General features: G+C 44.5%; 1 pseudogene; it reads left to right on the top strand.

Annotated features, from left to right (window-relative positions):
- Positions 1–838: 838 nt before the first annotated feature.
- On the top strand, positions 839–13,753 carry LOC147748591 (uncharacterized; annotated as a pseudogene).
- The last annotated feature ends 8,270 nt before the right edge of the window (positions 13,754–22,023 follow it).

The raw sequence follows: 22,023 nt of genomic DNA, 5'->3' as shown, positions 1-22,023 counted from the left end.
TTCAGCCCTCTACTTCCCAGTGCTATGGTACGGACAGACCTGGTTATTTATATGAGACGTATTTAACATCAAATATTCCCGGATTTACGTTGCTCCGTAGCGAATGCAACAATCATGTACTTGTATTTGTTTAAGAGCGAATTAAAGGATCGGCAATACGGATAAAACTTCCTTACTGAGAGGCACTGTGTAAAGGGGGAGGGGCTTCAGTTATTTCACTGTGAAGTTCAGATGGACCCGGCGGCGCAGGGCAGGCTGGCCTTTAATGCCACTGGCAAACAGCAGCAAAACACAGCTCTAACCTCTCTGGTGCTCTGAATGAAACCAAGCGCGTTGTCCCTGAAGCGGTGCGGCGCTTACATTAAAGTTATAAAGAATTTTTTTTTTAAACGGAAGGATCAAACCCTAATACTGCAGGCGCTCAATAGAAAAAAACGCGGACATGGGAGGGGGGGTGGCAACAGGACAGCAACAGAAAGGGCGCTTAGAGTAAAGTTAACGAACGAAAACACAGGGATCAAACCTTAACACTGCTTCGCTAATGTACATCTACGTATGGATCCGCTGGTGCCTCCTTTCGCAGCCCTTCCCTCCTGGGACTGTAAAATATTCAGCCCACGGAGCCGTCAGGAGTGCAGCGGGGGAATTGTCTCCGCAGCGAAACTGAAAGTGTGTTGGGAGCGCACTAGACACCGTGAGCGTGCACATCGGTTGTCCCAGCGCAAGATGAGGATTACAGGAGAAGATACACCGTTTATCTGGGCTGAGGCTCCGAGTCTGAATCGGAGACTGAACTGTCCTTGAGCCGGCACGCTCCTACGGCAGCACGACCAGCGTGATGGCGGCCGCCTGGGCTGAGAGGTACACAGAGCACCCTGTGAGCTCTGGGGACATGCTGCAGGGCATCGCGCTGAAGCATGGTGGAACGACAGTAAGGAATGCGGGGAGAAAGTAGCTGTATGGAGAGGGCGTCAGAGGCTGAAATGTTCTGAAGCGATGCCTTAGTCCTGGGGGAAGGAAACGAAGTGTGTAGTCGTGGAGGAATATGGTGGGGGTTGTCAGATGGCGCATGGCTGGCTGACACTGGAGGGGGTGCAAGGAGAGCTGGGGATTGTAGATTTAATTACACGCTGGCCACACGTGTTCACGTAAGTGCAGCACGCACAGACAGGAGATGTGCACGCGTATGGTGCTAGCAGGAGTTGTATTAACGCCGTACGTGCAAACAGCTCATGTCTTGCGGTACGCACGTGCACAGGTCCTATCCCACTTCCGACTTCAAGTCGGCAACAATAGATCTCGCCGATAGCAAGCAGCGCTTTGCGCTGCATTGCTAGGCGAGACCTAAAAAGACAGTACATTTTAACTCTGAAGATCCTTACTCCAAACAGGGCACCTCACTTAATATAGCAGAGTAATTGACTTATGTTTGATTGGAAGAAATTCGATTCCAACATAAAATTAACATGTTTAACCTGACACAGCAGTCAGAAATTTACTTTCACCAGTTCAAATCCAATTAAAATGGCTGCAATTCACCGATATCTCAGGCAACCCCTTATCATTCACATGACATGTAACAAAAAGGAAAGCAAGCAGACCAACCTGATTCAAGCTGAATTCACCGAAAATAATTCATCTGTGAAAAAATACTACACAGATACGACTTGACTACACTCATCTCAGTCCACAACAGTTCAGACAGATCCTCCTTTCTCATTTTGGTATCGCCACCTCTGTAAGATTTATCCATCCAAAGATAGAAGACTGTTTTATTTTATTTTTTCTAAAAGTCTGGCCTGGTAGGAACAGTTCTGTTTGTGGGCAGAGTCTCTCTCATGTTTCCTACTTTATATTGTAAGGAATGTCGTGTTTGTATAGTGAGACCCCTCAGTGCTTCGATCTTTGTTGTGCAGCAGTATATCAAGAAATGGAACTGTGAAGAAAATAGGCAGCAGTGAATCATGGCTGATAAAGAACTGTCTCTTATAGGTTTATGCTACGGCGGGAATAGATACCTGTGAGTGGGGATTTTTTCAAGATTTTAAGGGCAGGCAGGAGCCACTGGGCTTAGATTGTGCCAGTCAAAGATGGTTTCCACTGGTGCCTGGGGCATAAATTGACCACTGCATGAAAAAACTGTGCACCAAGTATATCCCTTAGCACTTAACCCGCCGGACAGTGAAGTCAAGTAGTCCAAAGCTTACTCTGTGAGCTGGTGTGGGGTTGGAAACTCAGAACTCAACAGACCCTCTAACAACAATCAATAAACCAATGTCCAGCCAGTGCTTTTGCTTACAAAAAAGGAAAGGTACTTTACTTTTACAATACTGTGTATAAAATTCAGAGGGCATTATACCTTTAAAGTCTATTTTATAGTGTAAACTGGGGACAGCATCTGATATTCCATTAAAAGAGTTTAATAAAAAATGAGCAACCAGACCTTTAGCCCTCTTGAGGGAAACTAGGGGAAGTGTGCTTGTGGTATCGCTTCTCCTGCGATCTGGCTGACCCGCTGCTCAGGAGGTTGATGGGTTTCGGCTTAGTGGAATAATGGTTTATCTTCTTCCGGAATCGCAGGTGCACCATACCTTTTCATGTCCATGGTGATGTTTGTGATATGCCGGCTGCGACTATATTTCTCTGTGACTGACAGGGCAGTGCTGCTCATAGTGGTGTGCTCCTTGCACTGCCCACCGAGCAGGTACAGGTGCTCCCTCCCCTGGCAAAGCCAATGGCATCAAAGGGCGTGATGGGTGACCCGTGCAGGCCCAATGAGGCGAGAATCTGCAAAGCGGGCAGCAGCAGTGAAGTGGCTGTGGTGACCTCACAGTCCATGGGTCTTGGATGCTGGATTTTCCTTTGACCCTTCCCTAAGCAAAGGGACGACAGCACCCAGGACTACAGTGGCGATAATCCGACTCTGAACGATGTCCTCTCAGAGGCCAAGGGACACCATCCTTCTAGGAAAATATCAGTTAGATGAGCGCGCTAAATGTAGTCGCAAGTTGATCTGTGCCTCAGGATGCTTTGCGGGCTAATGCAATAAAAGAAGCTAGAGCCTGCAAGCACAGCCTTTACCTGCTTTTAGTGAGTTAGCCCGCATGGCATGCTGGTAACCATCAGGAAGGCCCCATGCTCTAAGGCATGTCCATGGTTCACCATCCGCTGGAGGTTCACTTGGGAGATTAGACTCAAGTGATCCCAAAAGGCATCTCTCTTTCAAGAGGACCACCACTGATTGTGATCCCTACCATATATTCATTTTCTTTAACAGTTTTATACAATGTTCAGCCGCTAATGAAGTATGTGGGTGGATTACATTTTAACAACGACAACTTCAACAAGTGAACATTTGTTCCTTGGTCTAGTAATGTCTCAAAATGTAGGCCCAGTGTACACCACCAGGGTGGGGGACACTCAGTGTTGTGTAAAATACCCCTCACACACCAACAGGCCCCTTGGTGTCATGCTTCATAATCGGGGTCTTCGCACCCCGCTAGAGGGATGCGGCACGCTGCGACCTGCGACTACGCGGGAGCGTTGACAAGATTGACTATGTGTGGTGTGTGTTAAGTGCAAGTGAGGGGATATATGTGAGTGAAGGGTGTGGTGAAAAAATAAAAAGTACCTGGCTAGTGGGTGGTGTGAAAAAACTTTATTCAGGACCCCTAGCTGGTGCTATTAAAAAGATGTGCAAAAAGGCGAGGTCAGTTGTCTTAATTAGGGACAAAACCTCTGGTGTGCGTCGACATGTTTCGGAACTGGTGTTCCTTCTTCAGGACGGGGCACAACTTCCCAACCCTACTCATGTATTTCTATATAAAAAAGTGTTATCTTTAAAACTTTTTACTCAAAAGTGATAACGATCTCACGGAGGCTAACAATGTGCCTACAGCGGTATTTATCGGTTCATGCAATTGCATGCCTCGTAGTCATTGTTGTGTATTGCATCATGAGCATATCCAGAACATCAAGGTAGGTAGGTGGATCCACAATGAAATCCGCCTGAATTGGCCTCCTTCTACCACCCTGTGCTGCTGGAGCAGCACAGGGTGGTAGAAGGAGGCCAATTCAGGCGGATTTCATTGTGGATCCACCTACCTACCTTGATGTTCTGGATATGCTCATGATGCAATACACAACAATGACTACGAGGCATGCAATTGCATGAACCGATAAATACCGCTGTAGGCACATTGTTAGCCTCCGTGAGATCGTTATCACTTTTGAGTAAAAAGTTTTAAAGATAACACTTTTTTATATAGAAATACATGAGTAGGGTTGGGAAGTTGTGCCCCGTCCTGAAGAAGGAACACCAGTTCCGAAACATGTCGACGCACACCAGAGGTTTTGTCCCTAATTAAGACAACTGACCTCGCCTTTTTGCACATCTTTTTAATAGCACCAGCTAGGGGTCCTGAATAAAGTTTTTTCACACCACCCACTAGCCAGGTACTTTTTATTTTTTCACCACACCCTTCACTCACATATATCCCCTCACTTGCACTTAACACACACCACACATAGTCAATCTTGTCAACGCTCCCGCGTAGTCGCAGGTCGCAGCGTGCCGCATCCCTCTAGCGGGGTGCGAAGACCCCGATGATGAAGCATGACACCAAGGGGCCTGTTGGTGTGTGAGGGGTATTTTACACAACACTGAGTGTCCCCCACCCTGGTGGTGTACACTGGAAGTAGGATTCTTCTTGTTTAATTATCAGTGCCTGTGGAGTAGGAATCCTATCTTTTTACTCTACCTCCCCTCGTTGTTATTTCAGTCAAAATGTAGGCCTTCAGATAATTCAACAACATATGCACTGGCAGCTCTTGCTGGAAGCTATAGGTATTTGAAGACATACTGTATGGTGGTAATTCTGCAAGCCTACAGGTAGCCTTTTTTGGCTAGCTCTCATAATCCCAGAGTTGTGTACCTCCAGGAGCTAAAGGAGGCAGAAGCTCCGGCTGAGAAGGGGTGTGTTTGGCCCTCACATTCCCCCATATATGCCTGGAGTGGCTATCCTAAATCTTCAGCTCGTCTTTGAGAGAGTAAAAAGGTTCCAGTGCAAACTACCATATATATCAACCAGGGAAGCTCACAGCCTCTATGGACTCCTCCAAAAGTCACAGACACAAGCATTGATAAAGCTCTACAGGAACATTACATTTTCCTTGCACAAGCACAGTATCGGCCACTTCATCTGTGACTCCTGAATGCCTCTCCATGACAAGAGTGCATGATAGCATGATGTGAATGGTAGTGATGGAGAAAGTTATAGAATTAATTTTTGTTCATACTCGCGAAGTTAAACTTCCATAACAAGAATAATCGTATTAAAAAGTGTGCGTTGAATTTATTAATCAACATTAGTTTTAAAAATGCATTTACACAGAAAAACATGTGGGACTAACTTTTATGCTCTTTGTTGCAATCGCAAGTGTGTGGAAAAATAATAAACTAACCTTGTCTATTGTCTTTGTCAGTATTAAATGCGGCTGTTTAATTAATGGCATGTACTATTTTGTGTGCTTATGTAATCTTATGTAGTTTCTGTGGCAAAAGCTCGTGGAGGATCCTTATGGCCTAAAAGAAGAAGGTTAATATAAATGCTGCTATATGTGCTTTGGCTAGGTAACATTATTAACCCGGTTAATAATTAGAAGGGGGGCGGGTAACAGAATGGGTCTCAATTCTTTAATTAATTGATGTCTTGTGTTCGTTTAATAATAGATTCTAAAGTGAGGCCTAAAAAGTGGCTCGAGAAAAGTATGGCTGACAGAGAAGCAGACGTGAAAGAAATCTTGTCCAGAGTGGAGCCTTGTATTGTGTAATGGAAATATTTGCTGAATAAAAGACTTTGCTTGAATAAAATGTGCTCCCGGAGTAAAGGCCCAAGGACAGGATCTGCGAATGTCTGCCAAGGTTAGGAAGTGAAAAGACAGTACTCGAACGAGAAAGTATAATTTCTGAGGAAGCCAAATGTCATTGAAGAAAGAGACAATAGGGCTAATGTGAAGCCCGGACTTGGATAAATGTAAGAATGACCTAATGGACTGACAAGGCTTAGCCAATAGCAAGTTTGGTTTTTTGGAAAAGTACGCAGAATTTAGCTACTTTAGCTAGTTAGAAAGGTATAAAACCTGGCCCACGGGGAGGAGGGAATCTCTCCTCGCTTTCAGATTCCTGAAGAGCGTGACGTGCTGTTGGACTTTTGGCGCACGTAATGACAGCAGTCTTTAATGAATTTTCTTTAGCTGAATATAGTTTTTAGACAGGGTGATAGAATTTAGGGAATGGAAACTTATATTTTGCTTTAGTTCGTGCTAATTGATTTGCCTATTAAAATGTCAGTCTAATAAGTCTTTCCTTGAATGATGCTTTCAAATTGCTAATAAAATAATGATTTTTGAATAAAAATGCTCTTTCTTTGAATAAATAAAGCTAATAAAATTAGATTTTTGAAATGACAAGCTGGTCTTGTTTATTCATGGTCTAGTTATCATTATTAGATCCATTCGCCTTAGTGACTTAATTAAATGTCATGTGTTCAAAAAAACATGGTAAGAAATAATAAACTGCAGTTGTATATAATTTTGTAAAAAGTTTATGAATAGAGTGTTTTAATTAAGTCACGTGATTCAGTCGCTCAAAATTGTCTCTATAGTTTACGGGCCTTAGTAGTGATTCATGATTAATGGTGAGTACTGTGGAGATGAGTAGCATTTGTGAGACAGTTTTTCATTAGGAGCGCTGGATCAATTACTTGGTAGCAGAGTTACGGTTACTATGGTAACTGACATGTTACATGATAATTACATAGGATACATGTCTAAAACTTGTTAAGTTTGTTCAGTTGTTATATGTAGTTGAAAGGTTTTTTCCAGCAGTGTGAAAATTCCTGGTTTGCCGGCAGAAGTAGTGTAACAGGTGAAGTTACACAGTGCATTTGTTCTATTTCAAATTAGTGGTTTTGTCATATATCACTAGTGTTGTGGATGTACAGCACAAGTTTAGGGATTTTAGGTGTGTTAGGTAAAATGTATAGTGATGATTGTCTATGAAATTGTAGCTTTTGAGTATAGGGACATCTGTCCTGTTTTAAAACTTACTGTGAAAAGAGTAGTAGAATTTATCCAAGCTTGAGTGAAGGGTAAGGAAGCGTTGTCTATTCTTACTGGCAAGTGAGGATTTTTATTGGCGGGTTAAAGTCCTACCGAAAATTTCATGTATGAATGGTTAGGGATTCTTTCCGTATGATTGTGTGTGCTAGAAGGGTAGAACAAGGCTACTTGTTTTTATCAACAAATTTAAATATTCTGTGAAAATAGCGTCTATTTCACGTGAAAGAATACTTGAATGATTGAAAAAGCTATCTCAAATGGTTTGTTTTTGTGAAGTTACTAACCGAATTTCATTGAGAGTTTTGTAAAAAATGGCGCTGTGAAAATATTTTGTAAAGGAGGTGTCAGTGTCAGAGAGGAGCGAGGACAGCGAAGCTGCAGCGGCAGCATATTCGCGCTGTGATTGGCTAGCATACATCACAGTATTCGCGCACTGATTGGTTCATGTGACTAGGCAGGCTTGTACCTGATTGGCTCATTCTGAAATTTAGTAATCCTATTGGTTGAACAGAGTAGTGACGTGACTTAACCTGATTGGCATGTTGGTGAGTTTCGCGAACAGATTGGCTAGAGTAGCGGAACAACAAGGAAATATTTACAATCTTTTTGTAGTAAGCGGAATTGTTTAAAAACATGGATTACTATTACATGAAAGAGGAAAAGAAGCCTTCATGGTTTCAGAAATTGAAAAATATTTTCAAAAGTGACAAGAAAATTGAAACGCGAGGTGGAAGATTACTTCATAAGTACAGAACACCTGCAGCCTATATGGAAGGTGAATATGGTTATCATACTTGCCTTTGGATGGAGAATTGGATGGAATATACCGTAAAAGATGGTGTACTGGCATGGCCGGAAGATGGGTCATCTAACATTAAGGTGTTGAAAAACGTGAGAGAAAAAATTATGACTCTTGTGCCAAAACCTAGACCTACACAATTTGAGGCTTTAGCTGAATGGGAAGATGAGATGTTTGAATTGGAACGTGAAAACAGAGGTGTAATAAGAGGCACTAGATTAGACATTAATCGAGAAACCCATGAAGATAGAATGCGTCGTTGGAGACGAGCAGAAATGTGCAATGGTTTGTATCCAGCAAGATTTAGTGAGGAAACAGGTCAAAAGAGTTCTGCAAAGAAAAATAATATTGCTGAAGATAGTGAATAAGAAGATTCAGTTTTAGAAGAGATTTACATTACAAAATCGAAACTATCAAAACCGCCACCTTATCGACCAGTTTGTTCATGGTCTACCCCGAGAATTCCTCAAGGAACTTCTCCAAGTGGTCCTCCTAGAGAAATTAATGATGAATCTCCACTTAGATTAAATCAGAATAATGCAAAATTTCCTGAGAGAGTAGAAACAAGAACTAATTCTAGTACATCTGGAGAAAGTAGAAATTATGCTGAAACTCCAGTTCAGAGAAATGAAATCCCAAGAAATGTAAAAAGAACAGAAAGATCAGAGGATATACCAGATATTTCAGAATATTTAAGATCAAAGGAAGAATTAATACAGCAGTTAACTAAAGGCATGGAAGCAGTAACGGTACCAGTAACAATTGGACCTGTTGTTCCAGTTTTTGATCAAAAAGAAATCAGACATTCAGCTCTGACTGTCCCTTTAAATGCAGAAATTCAGAAAGTGACAGAAACATTTTATTCAGATTTAACAGAAATTCAACGAGAGAAAAAGATGCCAGACTTAACTTTTAATCAAAGTTTTTCAAATGGTCAATCTCCATCTGTTGCAGGATCTGATTCTGGAACTCCAGAAAAGAGCATAAATAAAATAGATTTAACACAGACCCCACAACCCCTAGAATTTAAATTACTTGATGTTGCAAAATTTAAAGCGGATTTGGAGGAATTGATTTTTGGCACAAATGGACCTGACAATTTGAAGCTATATCAGGATGATGAATTGTTGTTCATTTGTAAAAGCATACAATGTAAAACGAAAACCAAATATGATCAGTAAGAAGAAATGGCTGCTGAATTAGAAATAGATTTGAGTAGACAGAAAAATTTGCAGAAACATTACAGAGTGGATTTCTCTGAAAAAGATATTGAAAACATGAACACCACAGGAACGATAATTCATATAAAAGAATTAATAGTGTTTCTAAAAAGATTAGGTGAATTAAGCAAATGGAGAGTGAAATGGACAAAGAAAAGAGAGGAAGACAAAAGAGAAAGAGGGGAAATAGCAACTGAATCTCCTATGAGAGAAATAGCTGGCGGAGGGTATGTTCATGTACCTTGGAAAAGGCAGGACATTTTGCTGTTTACAAATGATTTTCCCAGACTGAGAGAAAAACCTGTAGAATGGTATCGTCAGGTAGAGAGACTTGTTAAGGTCTCAAAAGTTCTGTGGATTGATCTTGATGGATTCTTTGACATTGTTGTTCCTTCAGATCTTTGGACAGAATGTAAAATTTCTATAGATTGGCCCAAAGAAGAACCTGCCCGAGATAAAGTAACAGGTGCACCTTCACCTGATGTTATAAATCTGTATGATAAAGTGATTGTGTGGTTGAAAAACAAGATTTCCCCAAAAGAAGTAGATTGGGTTAAAATGGACAGAACAAATCAGGAACCAAAAGAATCAGTACATTCATTCTATGAAAGACTACTGCTGGTATTTAAACAATACAGTGGTTATGAGAAGCTGAGTGAGAAGGATATGAGCCATTTTATATACAGATTTGTTTATGGCTTGAGACCTGAAATTGGTGAGATGATCAGATCAGGAATAGTTGGTTGGCAATCACTCACAGTTAATGATATCCTGAGAAAAGCAAAATACTGCAGTGATGAGATAGATGCTAAACAAAAGTAGCTGAAAGAAAAAGCTATGTGGGCACAGGTAAAAGTGGCTGAACAACAAATTGCTACTTTAGAAAACAAAAATTTTCACCAGAATCAAGGAAAATTTAAGGGTAATTTTAATAAGCCAAAATTAATGGGTAATATTGAAAAATTAAAGCAGAAACTCCCATGTTTTCATTGCGGTGAAATTGGACACTGGAAGCGTGAATGTAAGAATCCGCCCAGAAATTTAAAAAATACATCATTAAATCCACAGATGCAGAATGAGATAAATCAGCAGCAACAGCTACAGCGACAGTTAAATGAAATAAATCAGCAGCAACAGCTACAGCGACAGGTATTGAATCAGCAGAGTCAGATTCCACAACCGCCACTTCCAAATTGTGTTAATGTGCAGAGATACAATACAGAAACAGGATTCTGCGGAGGTGAACAGGTAAACAGATCGCCAAGAGTGAATGTGTCTAATGTTTCTCAACAATATTGGTTGAAAGAAAATGATGGAAGCGAATTTGAGGATTACTTATGACGGTGCCTGGGAGAGGAGGAAGAGTGTGTGCTTGGAGCCACTCTTGAGGTAGATCAGGCTGGTCCATTTGTTAATGGTAAAGTGAATGATGTAGAAATCACTTTTCTAGTGGACACAGGTGCTACCCGTTCTACTGTTAGATCAGTGGAAATAGAAAACCTACCTCTCTCTGGTGACACCATCCAAGTAGTTGGCGTAGCTAATCAACAGATTAAAACAGATTTAACAGAACCAGTTAAAGTTGAAATTGGTTAATTTAAAGACAAACATAGATTTGTAGTCTGTGATAGCAGTCCTGTAAACTTGTTAGGGAGGGACATCCTTTGTAAGATAAATTGCAAAATATATTGCTCACCTGATGGTATTGAGCTTCAAACTCCAGAAGAAGAGGATGGCCTTTATAAATTAACAATGTTAATGGTTGAAGCAGAAGAAAGTAAATTAATTCCTGCTTTTGACAAAAATGATTTACCTGAAGAATTAAAAGAGACAGTCAATACAAAAATTTGGGATTTATCTGGAGACGAAATGGGTTTGATGAAACCTGTAGACCCAGTTAAAATAACAGTGAGACAAGGAGCAAATTATCCAAACATTCCTCAGTATAAAATGAAAGCAGAAGTTATTGAAGGTGTCATACCTGTAATTGAAAAATTCATAAAGCAAGGTGTTTTAAAAGAAATTGAGAGCAGTCCATGTAATTCACCAATTATGGGAATCAAAAAGCCAAACAGAACTTTCAGAATTGTTCAGGACCTGAAAAAGGTTAATCAAATAGTTGTCCCATGTTGCCCAGTCGTACCAAACCCAGCGGTAATTCTTTATCAGATTCCGCATGATGCAGAATGGTATATAGTTATATATGCAATGCATTCTTTACTGTTCCATTGCATCCAGAAAGCCAACACATTTTTGCGTTCAGATTCCAAGAGCCTATTCTAGCATGGTGTTGTATCCCTCAAGGGTATACAGAAAGTCCATCTATTTTTAACCAGTTGCTAAAGAAATCCTTGGAAAATCTAGATTTGCCTGGAAAATCGACCTTAGTGCAATACATTGATGATCTCCTTGTTGCTGCAAAAACACGAGACAACTGTGTGACAGATACCATTACTCTTTTGAGTCATTTGGCAGATGAGGGACATAAAGTGTCTCCTGCAAAATTACAGTTTTGTAAACAGGAAGTAAAATATCTTGGTCCCAGGATTGCAAAAGGACAAGTGACAATTGAAAGAGTAAAAATAATCAAAGCAATGCAACCTCCAAAAACATAGAGACAGGTCAAAATGTTTCTAGGAATGGTAGGTTATTGTCGTCAATGGATTAGTGGATTTTCAGTAATTGCAAACCCATTACAGAGACTGACAAAAGCAGACATAAAAGACCAGATTACCGTAACAGAAACTGAGCTAGATGCTTTTGAGCAGTTAAAAAGAAGTTTGTGTGAAGCTCCAGCATTGGGAATGCCAGACTATGAAAAGGCATTTCAACTGTATTGCAGTGAAAGGGAAGGATGTGCATTATCAGTTTTGATTCAAAGACATGGGAAACTGAGAAAGCCAATTGCCTACTTCTCAGCTGTTCTTGATCCTGTTGCAAAAGCATTACCAGGTTGCTTAAAAGCAGTAGTTGCAACAAGTGTGAGTCTGGGACAAAGTGAAGGGATAATTATGGGGTTTCCTGTAAAAGTATATGTTCCCCATTCAGTTGAGATTCTTCTTACCAGAAACAAAACTCAGCATTTAACGAGTAACAGATTGACAAAATATGAAAAAATTATTCTGGGATCAGATAATATGTCTATTGCAAGATGTGTGAATTTAAGGGCCAGATGCATCAAAGGATTTTGTCAATTCTGTGTCTATGGGAAAATGTGTTCATGCATATGGCCCTATATCCTTCCACATTATTGCCTGATGGTACTGTGACAGAGATCAGAAATGAAAATGACATTGATCATGAATGTCTGGATGTTTTAGAATATTGCACCAAACCTAGGCAGGACATTAAAGATGTTCCGCTGACAGAATCAGATTTTGTTTATTTTGTTGATGGTTCATGCTTGAGGACGGATGAGGGCATTCTGAGTGCAGCATACTCTGTCTGTACAGTTGCAGATGTGGTTGAAGCTTCCTGTCTCAAAGGAATTTGTTCAGCTCAAATAGCAGAATTGATTGCTTTGATTTGTGCATGTGAAAGAGCAACTGGGTTGAAAATTACCATAGCGACTGATAGTCAGTATGGGTATGGCGTAGTTCATGACTATGGCCAGCATTGGTCTCAAAGAGGTTATATAACTTCTGTGGGAACTCCCATCAGAAATGCAAAATTGATCAAAAGGCTGATCAATGGCATTCAGCTGCCAGAGAAAATTGCTGTAGTGAAATGTACAGCACACCAAAAGGGAAATGATTATATGACCAAGGGAAATGCATATGCTGATGAAATCGCTAAATTTTGTGTGAAAAACAATATGTCCATTAATCGGGAAAAAGACAATAAACATGTTTTGAACTCACTTATGCTAACATCTGTAGTTGAGACATGGCAAGGAGCGAAAGATTTACAAGATGAGGCAGATGATGAGGAAAAAGACACATGGTTAAAAGCAGGTTGTAGACAGCGAGAAGAAGATGAAATTTGGGTTTACAAAGATGACAGACCAGTAATGCCAAAACTGCATGATTGCTGACATGGCCCGAATGTATCATGGTCCAGGACATTTGGGAAGAGATTGAATGATTAGGTTATTTAGGCAGACATGGTATAACCCAAAATTCAGGATAATGGCAGAGTCCTTTTGCCAAAGATGCTTGATCTGCCAGCAGATCAATCCAAACAGAAAAACAGTTGTAAGCTTGGGAAACATAGGACGGAAGGGTGGTCCTTTTACCAGGTTACATATGGATTTCATTGATATGCCTCCACATAACAGATTAAGATATATCTTGTGATAATCTGTCTGTTTTCGAGATGGGTGGAAGCGTTCCCGACTCGTCATAATGATTCAGTTACTGTGGCAAAATTGCTTTTGAGAGAAATCATACCTAGGTATGGATTTCCAGTGACGGTCAAAACTGATCGCAGCACACATTTTGAAAACAGATTGTTACAGATGATTTGTGAAGAAAGCAGGTGATGCCTTTTTTAGGATGTGCCTTTACATAGCAGATGCTTGGTAGTCTGCAGGAAGTTCTCTGCTAGACTAACACGCTCTCTTCCTCCACTTTACCTCCAGGTGCCACAGGTATCTGTGAACTCTGATGAGTAGAATTTCTGAGTCTTTGGAACAGTGTCCCCTGTGGCCTGCAGAAACCTCACTGTGGGGTCCCAAGTGTGTTCTTCTGCCCAGGGAAGAGCTTTGCAGAAATTGGATGGGCAGCAGACATTGAGTACCGCCTGCAGACATTATGCCATCAATCGCATGCATTAAGATCCTCCGAATTAGGATGTCCATAGGCAACAGTCATGTGAAGTTTCTGACTGTAGCACCCGAGACGTAAATTGTCAGTGGCTGTGCTGACCATTGTAAACCACATGTGTTCCCCTGCCTTAAGCCAGACAGAGAATAGCAGTGTGGTGAGGCTCCTTGAAGAAGTAGTGTTGCCAAAAATGTACCATTTGAATGTTATACCCAGTCTCAGACCAGAGGTCAAAGGCTGTCGATCATCATGAAATGGTGTCTGTACAGGGAGAGTGTCCTCCTGCTGTGGCACTCGGTATCGTTGCTGCTTTCATTTGTTTATATCTGTGCCTAATAATTGCTGCCTGCTGTGTGCCTAGCTGCCTAGCTGCCGCTCTGCTAATTTAGCACTTTTCAATTTAAAAGCGCCGCTTTTTCTCTTAGCGCGTTTCCGCTGTGCTCCCCCCTCCTCCTCCATTTTGTTGGTGTTGTTGTTGTGGTCATCGATAGCCCGCCCCGCCTCCCAGCTGAGACGCCCTCGCCCCTCCCCCTCCACCATCCATATATGACAGGAGTTCCCGCGCGCAGCGTTTACGCGCAGCGACCGCGCCCAACCCGCGCCGAAGGTGCGCCAAAGGTAAGCCCGTCTACGCCCGTCCGCGCCTGGACCGCGCCCAGCGCCAGACCCCCTGCCCCTCTCGCCGCCCACCCCCCCCGCTTTACCTACGATGCCGCCACCCTCCTAGCCCTTGACCCCGGCCGCGCCCCCACCTGCGTCCAAGCCGCTCCTGGACGCACCCATGGACCTTTCTCCTGCTACTCCTGCAAATTCTGCAGCACCGACAACATCTCCGCTACGACCACAACACAGATTCCCGACCCCAACCACCTAGATTGCATCCTTCTCAACACCCGCTCGGTCCATAGGCACGCCATCGACCTCTGGAACCTACTAGACACCATCTCTCCTGACGTCGCCTTCTTAACGGAAACATGGATGAACGCTTCCTCCGCCCCTGACATCGCCATCGCCATCCCTGATGACTATAAGATCACACGCAAGGACCGCACCGACCATACAGGAGGTGGAATCGCTATCGTCCATAAGAAAACAATCCGCATCTCAACCAGCTCTGATGCCAACCTCGCCAACTCCGAACACCTTCACTTCCAGATCCACATCGACCCCAAGACCACACTCAGAGGCACCCTCCTTTACAGACCACCAGGACCACGCGCAAAATTCAGTGAAGACATCACGGACTTTATCACCCCACACGCGCTCCCCTCCAAAGACTACATCCTTCTGGGAGACCTCAACTTTCACCTTGAAAAGATCAGCGACCGCAACACCGCCACCCTCTTAGACAACCTCGACAACCTCGGACTTAAACAACTGGTCACTTCCCCCACCCACATCGCAGGTCACACTCTCGACCCCATCTTCACCTCCAGCAACCATGTCTCCTTCAGCCACACTACGGATCTCCTCTGGACTGACCACAGCTGCGTTCACTTCACCTACAACAAGCCGAAACCCATCATCCACCTCCAACCAACTCTACAAAGAAAATGGAACAAAATCACCACAGAACAGATCTCCACATCGCTCCTTCAAACCTCCCCAGCCCTCTCTTCTAACGCCAACGAAGCCGCCTCCAACCTCACCCTTTGGTTATCCAACACCGCCGACACCTTAGCACCACTGAAAAAACGTCAACACAAACTTGGCATCAAGAAGGCCGCATGGTTCAACGACGACCTCAAGAAGTCCAAGAAACTATGCCGCTCCCTTGAAAAGGCCTGGAAAAAAGACCCATCCACCAGCAACAAGGACGCCTTCAAAAACGCCATCCGTACTCACCACCAACTGATCCGAAAAGCCAAGAAAACAGCATTCAAAGATCGACTTGACAACAACGCCCACAACAGCAAGGAACTTTTCAACATCGTCAAGGAATTTTCCAACCCCTCGGCCAACTCCAACGACATCACCCCCTCTCAAGCCCTCTGCGACTCCCTGGCTTTATTCTTCCACAACAAAATTGCAGACATCCACAACAGCTTTGACAACCAACCCGGAAGCCAACCCACCCTACCATCAGCTGACCATCTTCCCCCCGTTAACACCCTTAACGCCTGGAAGCCAATCTCCACTGAGGACACCATCCGCCTGATGAACTCCATCCACTCTGGATCCCCCACAGACCCATGCCCTCACCACATCTTCAACAAAGTAGACTCCGTCATAGCTCCGCACCTCCGAGACGTCATCAACTGCTCCTTCAACTCCGCTACCTTCCCAGAAGACTGGAAACACGCTGAACTCACCGCCCTTCTGAAAAAACCAACAGCTGACCCCACCGAACTCAAAAACTACCGCCCCATCTCGCTTCTTCCATTCCCGGCCAAAGTCATCGAGAAAGCCGTCAACAACCAACTCGCCGCCTTCCTCGAAGCCAACAAATCCCTCGACCCCTCACAATCTGGCTTCCGAGCCAAACACAGCACTGAGACCGCCCTCATCGCAGCAACAGACGACATTAGAACTCTGCTGGACAATGGAGACACAGTCGCCCTCATCCTCCTCGACCTCTCTGCAGCCTTCGACACAGTCTGCCACAGCACCCTTTTACAACGCCTCAGAAACATCGGAATCCAAGGAAAGGCACTGGAATGGATCACTTCGTTCCTCACCGGAAGAACCCAGAGAGTCCGCCTCCCACCTTTCAAATCCGAGGCCACCAAAGTCATCTGCGGCGTACCACAAGGATCCTCACTCAGTCCCACCCTCTTCAACGTATACATGAGCCCCCTTGCGGCCATCGCCCGCCAACACAACCTCAACATCATCTCTTACGCGGATGACACTCAACTGATCCTATCTCTCACCAAGGACCCCAGCACCGCCAAAACTAACCTACACGAAGGAATGAAAGAAGTCGCCGATTGGATGAAACAAAGCCGTCTGAAACTGAACTCAGACAAAACAGAAGTCCTCATCTTAGGTAATTCCCCCTCTGCATGGGACGACTCCTGGTGGCCGGAAGCCCTCGGAAATGCACCCATCCCGACAGACCACGCACGGAACCTTGGCGTCATCCTGGATTCTTCACTCTCAATGAACAAACAAGTCAACGCCGTATCCTTTTCCTGCTTTAACATTCTTCGCATGCTCAGAAAAACATTTCGCTGGATCCCCTCCGAAACAAGGAAAACAGTCACCCACGCTCTAGTCACGAGCCGACTGGACTACGGAAACACCCTATACGCAGGTACCACCGCTAAACTCCAGAAGAAACTACAACGTATCCAAAACGCCTCAGCCAGGCTCATATTAGACATCCCACGCAACAAACACATCTCTGGTCACCTTAAAGACCTCCACTGGCTACCCGTCAATAAGAGGATTACTTTCCGACTGCTTACCCACGCACACAAATCACTCTACGACATCGGACCAGATTGCCTCAACTCTCGACTGTCCTTTTACACCCCCTCCCGACAACTTCGCTCTTCCAGCCAAGCCTTCGCCACTGTACCTCGCATCAACAAGACCACCATGGGAGGCAGATCCTTCTCATACCTGGCTGCCAAAACATGGAACTCACTCCCCGCTTACCTTCGCCTCACCCAGATCACCTAGCGTTCAGAAAGCAGCTTAAAACGTGGATTTTTGACAAATAATCCTCCTCCCCTTCCTAAGCGCCTTGAAACCCTCTGGGTACGTAGTGCGCTATATAAATGCTATGACTTGACTTGACTTGACTTGAGCGCTTACACCAGCAAGGCCATGTGAAAGATTCTTGTCCGTCTGTACCTTCAGGCAATGGCCAGATCTGACCACATCCCACAAAAGCTAGGTGGCCAGGAATGCCCAACAGCGATAAGGTTGTTCAAAAGGAATGGATTTATTCAAGTTGATATTAATAATAAACATGAGGATATAAGACCATCCATCGTATTGAGAAGGGACTTGGGGTACCAACATCATCAAAGATTTATCACGGTTTCTTTGATACGCTAGAATAGTAAATCAATAAATACACAACCTTGTGTATAGCACAACTTCATTCTATAAAGAAATAATAACAAACTCTAAGTAAAGGATAAACCTGCAATTACAGCTCACCGTGCCCCAGACAAGCTGCTGGCCCATCTCTGGATTTGGCCATCAGCTGCAATCTTCTATAACATTTTCAAGTTGGATCCACTATGAATCAAATCTTTTTTACTGGCACGGTTTGTGAGAAGTTGGCCTGGTATATAATGCTCACTAATTCTAGTGATCACTGTGTACCATGCCAAGCAACCCTTATGATGATTGGTTGTAAGTCAACCTTATAGACCAGTTATCCTAGTGGTAACGTGGACAAAGCAGTCTTAGGCTAAACTCTGAAAGGCATGTGAAGCCAGCTGTATTACCATACACAACCCCCTTGAATACCAAATGAAAGGACACCACACAGATATATATTGAAAATATATATTGATTTATTAACTAAAAGTATCCCCTGGACTCTTTATGAGCACAGAAGGACAAGCGTTAAACACAAGACAGTTTAAAATACACAAAAGTTGCACAATATGGATGAGCCCTAGGGGCCACCTAAACCATATACTAAGAAAGTGGTATAAGAGATACCAATCGGAAAGGAAACTGGCCTAGGGCCTTGGGAATCGCTGGAGCTATTCGAGACTAGCAGTGACTAAGTCGGGAAAGGCCCGTGGGACTCGGGTGCAGTGTTTAAAGTGCACGCACTCACCAATGCAAAGTCTATGGTGCGTAAAAAGTACAAAGTTAGTTAGTTCGGAACCTTCCGAGTGACCTAGAAAGCTGAAACTTGAGACACAGGCCCTAGAGGTGTGTACCAGTGTAGGAACACCGGCGAAGCTGAGTTACCTCACCCACAGGAAGCGGGTGCATAGGGTCGAAGTAGTGTCGGGTTTCGTCACGCTGGTCGATGGTGCTTGGAGCTGAAGATGCTGCAGGCGGCTCGATGTGAAGAGTTCCGGTGGATCCAAGGATGGATCTGAAGATGTGAAGACCTGAAAGCAGAGGGGACAATGTTCAAAGTCACTAGCCAGTGACTACTGTGGAACCAGATTGGAACCAGGCGATGTCGGGTGCAAACAGGCGTTGAGGTGTAGCTTCTCTCTGCAGCCACGTGGACACCGGGGGTCGAGGACGTCCAGGAGTCGGTCACGAGCTGTCCCACGCAGGCTTCTCGCTGTTGGCGGTGTCGACAACTTGATCGGAGCAAACAGGCCTTGGCTAATGCAAGCCACGCAGGAGTCGAAAAAGGCTTAACACTCGGACCAGCAAGGTCAGAGCGAGTGCTCCTTTTCACAGGAGCTAGGGCAAGTCTGGAGCAACCACGGTGTAGTTCGTAGTTGTAGTCGCCAAGATGGCCGCTGACCACGTGGCTAGTGGCCGGGATGGCGCATCGAGTGGCACAATGCAAAAGGGCCCCACGCAGATCGTGGAGATGCTGGGGGGCTGATCTTCGGTGCAAGGGCTGCTCGGTGGTGGGGGTTCTCAGTCCCCAAAGCACAACGTCGAGGATGCCTCGGTTGCTGCGCTGTCAGCTTTTCGGGTGTCTTCCAAGAGGTCCGGTGCCACGTCTCTCGGTGCCTCCACGGGTCCCTTCTTTGCAGGGACTGTGCATCAGGCTGTGAGAAGTCTGGGAGTCTGGGTCTTGTCAGGCTCTGGGCTCGGGCTCCGGCAGGAGGCGGCGGCAAAGCAGACGTCGAGTTGCTGGTTAGGTGCCTGTGTTCACAGGGTGGCCACTCCTAGGCCACAAGGGAGATTCTCTTCAGTCTTCCGAGCAGCAGAATGTCGAAGTCCAGTATTCTTCTTTGTTTAAAGTTGATTCAGGATGATCTGCTGTGCAATGGCACTGCTCCCACTCTTATTCCCAATCTGAGGGGCGGATCACCTACTAGGTCCCTCCTCTGGGTGGAACCAGGAAGGGGGGCGGTTACACCCCCTTTCCTTTGTCCAGCTCCTCGCCAGGCCTGGGTCTGGAAAATACCAGGACCGGTTTGGACTGGCTTATGCACGGGGACACCTTGTGTGCCCCGGGCATGTCTCAATCTATTCAGCCCTGTCCTACCCAATACACAAAACCCTGTCTGGGGTGGTGCTCGCACCTCCCAAGGCAGGAAACCCTTTGTCCAAGCCTCCCTCACTGGAAGGACTCCCAGCTGCAGGAGGTCAGACTTGTGTCTGTGGTGGCAGCATCCATTTTGTGATGCTGAGGCTCTGGTTAACTTTAACCGGGGTTAAGGCTACACACATGTCGTGTCCCTCTAGAAGGGTGGAATGCTATCCCCGTCGACAGAACTGTCGAGGGGATAGTATTCCAATTCGTATGACACCTTACTCGACATGTTTTGATAAAGCCAAACCAAAGATAGCAAATAACCGCGAGGATTATAATGCACTTAAGAGTATATGGTATGGCAATATCCCGGAACAGCTAAGGGAGTGGTTCTCGACAGCTGCAGACAGGCTCAGCTCATGCTAGAGCACCATCTCACATATTTCCAAGCACTCTGCCTCCAGGATTGATGAGGCCTTCCATAGGAGTGGCTGATAGGAACATATGTGTCCAGTTAAGGTTAGATATAGGGATACTATATCTAAGTAAGAGGTGATTACACCAACTTACCCCAGCTGAGTGATCAGCCAGTTGTGTCAAATATGGAGGCCAGGCCAGGGGTGGCACAATACATGCTGCAGCCCCTGGTAGGCCTTGGAAACACCTATGCCCTGGGTACCTTGGGTACACTGTTACAGGGGCCTATAAGGTGAACCAATTCCAATTGTGTTATGCACCTAAGGTACATGGAGTCCATTTTAAGGAGAGAGCAATCAACCTGGGACCCTGAATAGCAGGATCCCAGGCCAACTAAGTCAAAAACCAGCTAAACACCAGGCAAAAGGTTTGGGGGTAACCATAGTCAGATATCCACCTTCCTACACGGTTGACTCTCTCATAACCCTTGTACTACAATATAACATGTTGGTTGGTGAAGAGAAAGAGTGACGTAATATATTGTGCCACCATGACCCAAAACATGGCTACACAGGCTGCTGTTTGGAGCAGCCTCTTGTAACCGTAACGCATTCCAAGTGGCTTTATGTGGATTTGTGTGCATGGCCAGAATCATCCTTCTTTCTATAGTTACCTTCCCTAAAGTCCCACTGGCCATAAAACAGGCATTACCACTTTCCCATGAGGAAAGCAAAAAGGTAAGCTGTGTAAAGTTTTAATTAATTTCAGCCTCTTGTAATTGCACAGGGCCACATTCCAATCCTTCATTTCTTGCCTTCTATTCTAGCCAGAACTACCAAGTCAGGCTCCCTTCAGATGGGAACACACGCAAGCCCACATTGGTTTGAATACATCAAGGCCTAATCCGTGGCGATGTAAAGCTTGATTTCCATGGCGCAGGAAACACATCTGGGCAAAGCTTCAATTACTGGTAATTACTTGTGGCTGGAATCCAGTCCATCTTTGTTTTTGCTTGTTATTCCACCCTACACAGAGACCAGCTATATGCCAGTGGCCCTGAATCCTGCTAATGTAGGAACAGTCCAGCTCAAACAGTAAGGCGCGAGAATGGAACACAAGCAACCACAGATTGGTGTCTGCCTATTTAGGCTGCTTTAGAGCTTGAGTTTCATGGCACAGTTAGCACTTCTAGTTATACCTGTGACACGTCTGGCATGTCCTACAACAAGCCAAAAATGGAGGGGATGCTTGAATTAATCTTAGTGATACCCAAATATGATACCGTGAATAGCAGGACAATGTATGTGGCATGGGAGGATAACTATGAAAGGGAGAGAGCGGGAGAGAAATGGATTAAGGGAGGAGGTAGAGAACTTGGACTAGGACATTGAGGGGGGAGAAGGCACCGGTGACCAGATTGAATTTGATAAAATAAGAAGTGAACGTGTTTTTTAAAGTGCAGTATCTTCACGTAATTCTTGAACTTTAGGAGTTTAGATGTCAGTTTCCTCTCCAGGGGTTATGTCTCCAGAAGGATCCGCACTCTCTTGCAAACTGAACCACCCTTATAGAAGTAGGCAAGGGTGAATCTCCCTGGAACCGACTTATGCATATTCA

Source organism: Lissotriton vulgaris, chromosome 1_1 (assembly GCF_964263255.1).
Source record: "Lissotriton vulgaris chromosome 1_1, aLisVul1.2, whole genome shotgun sequence".
NCBI classification, from domain to species: domain Eukaryota; kingdom Metazoa; phylum Chordata; class Amphibia; order Caudata; family Salamandridae; genus Lissotriton; species Lissotriton vulgaris.
The sequence above is the reverse complement of the archived record's forward strand: the minus strand, read 5'-3'. Positions and strand labels throughout refer to the sequence as shown.